Here is a 5,423-nt window from a genome sequence, read left to right as displayed (position 1 = left end):
CTTATATGTAAACGCTCTATCAAGGTAACATTCTAAAAGAGTGTTTGAAATCCTTTGACAAGGTCACTTCTAACAAAGTGAAGATCCTAACAGATCTAAGGGAAATCCCTTAACCGGGTCACATCTAGCAATGTGTTTGTAATCTTTAACAGGATTTGCTTTTAACCGAGCATACTCTAGAAGAGTATATTTCTTAGTGGGTCCAAAATCCCACAATGGTTTTTTCCTATTTGGGTTTCCATGTTAAATCTGGTGTTATGAGTGTTATGATGATTATGTGTTTATGAGTTTGCATGTTTAGCAGTTTTGGTTATATTGCTGAAGTATAACTTACCGAGGTTGAATCTGTTGTTTTTATGGAAGATTAAGTTTGTATGATTCACCCCCCCTCTCATCTTGTTAGCTATTGGCATCTGTACTTACATTAAGTATCATAACTATCAATTGGTATCAGAGCTTTGGACTCCGAAAGAAAATTTTTAAAGGTACTTGAGGCAAAGATCCGAAGATGTATAAAAGGGATGCACCAAAGTTGAACAAGTTAAGTTTCTCCACATGGCAGAAAAGGATGAAGCTACATCTATCAGGAATTGGAGAATATGAAACATATTATCTGGAGAATGATTACATTACACCGAGCACCAACCCTATGACCTTGGAAGAGATAAAGGCAAAGCAAGAATATATTCAAGCTATGATTGAAATTACATCAGCATTGACCGACTCAGAGTTTAATGATCTGGAAGGCTGTAATGATGCAAACGCAATGTGGACTAAGCTCATATCTATGTATGGAGGTGATGAACATGTTCAAAGAGAAAAAGCAGATAGTCTAAGAGGACAACTTGAATCCATGAGGATGAATGAAGGTGAGAACATAACCCAATACAATACAAGACTAAAGGAGATTGTCGATCAAATTAAAGGAGCAGGTGGAACTATTGAAGAAAAGGATATAACAAGTAAGTTGTTGAGAACCCTTCTTCCAGCCTATGCCATTCGAGTCTCTACAATCAATGAATTGAGGTCCGTACCTAACATGCCAGTTTCTTTAGATGCTACTATTGGTAAGCTACATGCATTTGAGTTAAGTAATTTTGATAACAGTGGGTCTTCAGTAAATAAAGTTGAATCTGCATTCAGTTCTTTTCATATTAGTGAATCTGATGATAGAATGAGTAAGTAATCTGAAGGAGATCACAGTGGAGCAAGTGAAATATTTCACAAGAACATGGAAGAAGTGCACAAGTTGTATGAGGAAATCAAGAAGCAAGAAGAGTTTGAAGCATTATTAGCCAGAAGGTTACCGAGAGGAAAAGGTAAGTATAAAGGGAAGCTACCTTTAAAATGTTTCAATTGTGATAAGATAGAACATATGGCTTCTAACTGCCCTGACAAAGAATCTAGTGAAAAGAGAGAATACCAAGATAATAGGTAGAAAGACAACCAATACAGAGGACACCAAGAATTTAGAAGGAGAGATAGAAAGACATGTCTAATAGTAGATGAGGAATCCAACGATGACAAATCTGATGAAACTGATACTGAGGAAGTTGTTTATTTGCCTATTAAAGATAGATCTGATGAAGAAAGGTATGAAGAAAAAACTCTAATATCTCACATAAATAATAGTGATTCTTGGATCATAGATAGTGGATGCTCACATCATATGATAGGTGATAAACACAAGTTTGTTAAATTAGAAGACTATGATGGAGGCTATGTAAGATTTGGTAATGATGCACCATGTCCGGTGAAAGGTAAAGGATGTATAACAGTTCTTGACAATGCTAAATACATTTCATCTTGACTCAACTAGGAACAAGTGTCTTTATGCAAAGATAGATGATACCTGGTTAAGGCATAAAAGGTTTTGTCATGTAAATTTTGATAATCTGATCAAAATAAGTAAGAAGCATTGAGTAAGAGGTCTACTGAGTCTTGAAAAACTTTTGAAAGCTATGTACCGAGGATGCTAGATGGGTAAGATGACAAGATCAAGCTTTACAAGTAATCCCTACACTTCAAAAGGAATTTTAGATCTAGTACACACTGATCTTTGTGGTCCTATGAAAGTTCAAAGTTATTATGGTGATAAATATTTCATATTATTTGTGGATGATTACTCAAGGATGATGTCAGTCATGTTTTTAAAAGAAAAATTAGAAGCTTTTCAAATGTTTAAATGGTACAAGGAAAGAGTTGAAAATGAAACAGGAAGACAACTAAAATGTCTTAGATCTGATAGAGGAGGAGAGTTCACTTTTGATGAATTTAACTTATACTGCAATGATCATGGTATAAAGAGGCAAGTATTTGCACCAAGAACACCTCAATAAAATGGGATAGATGAGAGAAGAAACATATCAATTGTGGATTGTGCCAGAACCCTGATGATAGAAAAGAGGGTACCTCAAACATTTTGGAGAGAAGCAATCAGCACTGCAGTTTATACGCCGAACCGAGTTCAATTGAAGAAAGGAATGATGAAGACACCATATGAGATCTGATATGACAAGAAACCTAATGTAAGTTATTTTAAAATCTTTGGAAGTAGATGCTATGTTCACAAAGATGGCAGAAATGGAAAGTTTGATCAGAAAAGTGAAGAAGGAACATTTCTTGGTTATTCTTCTAGAAGTAAAGCATTTAAGTGTCTGATCAAATCATCTAATAAAATAGTAGAAAGTTCAAATGTGAAAATTGATGAATTTGCAAAAAGAAATGATGAAGGAAATTCCAAAGAACCAGAAGACTATGAAGAATTTGTTTATGTTCAACCGAGAAGTCCTACCAAGAAAGCTGTTGAAGAAAATGAAGATAATGTCCAGTTACCGAGTGATGAAGAAGATCATACAGAACCTACCGAGCCTATTTTAGCCAAATATGAGATGGGTGTTCCAGGACCCAGGACTGGAGATGAGGGCAGGACACGTGGCATGGGACACCATGACAGCCACAGGGTTAGCATTGTCGACAGTGATCGAAGGAGCTATCAGTGGGTTCCTGTGTCCGGATAGGGCGACACGGGGGTTGGCTGCGGGCTGGGGAGGAACACTAGAGACACTGGTGATGCAACACACCAGATATGCCTGGGGACCATGCGTGCTAGCACACTTGTATTATGAGCTTCACCAGTTTGTTTATCATGGATCAATAGGATTGGGCTGCGGAGTTACATTGCTGCAGGTATGGGCCTACGAGCATCTGCTGGTTACCCGACCGATACACTTTAGGGGCAGAGGTCATGGATGCAACTTTGTACATTTGTATGATATGATCACATCATAGCCACGGATTGGCAGGCTAGAGTATTAGCTGCGAGTGATAGATGACATTGATGAGGTCATATGGCGATCATATCTGAGCTACGAGCAGTGGGAGGATGATGCAGTTGAGTTGCTGTACACCTTCCAGAGTAGGTACCTGATTGGGTGGACGCCCTATGTACTAGAGAGATAGCTTGTAGACAAGATTGGCCGACAGTTTGGCCAGATTCAGAGGATGCCCCGGGGTTCAGGCTGGTATGCACGCATAGTTAAGGATCAAGCATAGTTTGGGCCCTTACTGTCATATGATTAGGCATTGACTCAGGTAGTGGAGATGATACCCCTACCCTGGGACATGTGGCCAAAGATTGAGGACGCCGACATGGATGCCGAGTATACAGCTTATTGGGCAGAGCATCCATTCCCATGATTGACAGATCCAGGAGAGGCATTGGAGGGTAGAGGTGATGGGGGCAGAGGCTGACAGAGGAGGAGGGGACTAGTTGGAGAGAGGCGGGTTGCACCTCGAAGGGAGGGTGGAGAGGAGAGGCAGGCTCGGGTGGTGATGGGTCGCGGTGGATTGCCTTTACAGGTGCCAGCAGCACAGGGTCCCAGGCAGCTATAGGTATAGGGACATGGATAGAGACAGGTACCAGTACAGGCACCAGTACACGTACAAGTACAGGCACAGGGGTAGGCACCCGTAGAGGGGGTTGACCCAGTGGAGGAGGAGCTGCTAGATCTGAGGGAGATCTGCCAGGGCTAGGAAGATGAGATCCAGGAGCTGGAGAGGGAGAGGGATCGGCTCAGGACGAGGCTCAGGGATACTGAGCGAGAGCAGGATTAGGCTATCCATCACTACACAGAGGTTGAGACAGCACTGAGGGCAGGGAGACAGACAGCTGAGGATACAAGGGTAGGATATGCTTATGTCCTACGGGTAGGAGAGAAGATAGCCTACTGGAGGGACCTCTACTATGGTGCAGTGCCATTAGATCAGCGGGCGAGGAGCTTCCATAGACCATCGCGTACAATGATAGCTACGGGAGGGAGCCGGAGGAGACAGGAATCAAGTGGTGGGGTTATGGGTCCTCCACCACCACCAGATAGAGGGGACAAGCAAGATGATCCTGGGGCAGGTCCTTCAGGGGCTCAGATTCCACCGAGGCCAGGTGGCTCCGAGGGAGGGAGTTCATCATAGCCTTAGAGGGCTCCCTTTGTATCAATTTTGTACCATTTTTGTATTGTAGACACCTGCGGGTGCTTTTTGTAGCCATATGATTTTGACATCATTGTATCATGACACTTTATTTTTATATATGAGATGATTCATCTTTGTGGTAGCTATATGCATGTGTACCTATGTGATGAGATGTTCTTATGTGATGTTTGTTTATGAGATGGATGCAAATATGTATATGATGCAATGCAATATTTTTGTTCTTTTATGTTTTAAAATGTTATGCATGATGCAAATGTAAATATATGTAATGTAAATGAATATGATAATGCAAATGTAAATTGTGCTAACAGGTGTTGTGTGTAGGATGTGATGCAGTTGTGATATATGTATGTATGTATGAAATACTTATATGTGGTAATGCAGGTGAAACTACATGAAATGCAAATGTTTTTGGTGTGTCATTATACTCAGTCATGTGATAGCAGGCTACACGAACTCGAGAAGGATGATGGAAGTCAATCAAGAAAGGGGGATGAAAGACAGAAGACATGAAAGTGAAAAAGCTTCTTGTGCGTTATCATCATTGAGCTTTATTATGGCAAGTAGGTTATGACAATTGAGGCATATGTTCGACCCAGAAAGTCATTGTACCTATTTGCATGGAGACAAGACAGTCACAAACAAGGAATGCCCCAGTTCACACTAGACTCACAGTATCCTCATATCCTTGGACAAGTCATAGCATTACTAAAAGACAATCCACAAACAACAAATACAAATAGGTGACGATACCCCATCCTCGCCTTTCTAGTCAAAGACATCCTGGAGATAGAATCTCTAATCAGAGACATCCTGGAAAAGCTAAAAGACATGTCACCAAAAGATGAAATCAAAAGAAAACCAAGACTCGACACCAACATCCACTGTAGTCCTCAAGTTTAGTGTCTCTTGTCACTTGTATAAGTCTTATT

The sequence above is a fragment of the Cryptomeria japonica genome, chromosome 8 (assembly GCF_030272615.1).
Source record: "Cryptomeria japonica chromosome 8, Sugi_1.0, whole genome shotgun sequence".
NCBI lineage: Eukaryota > Viridiplantae > Streptophyta > Pinopsida > Cupressales > Cupressaceae > Cryptomeria > Cryptomeria japonica.
This window is presented reverse-complemented; position numbering follows the sequence as displayed.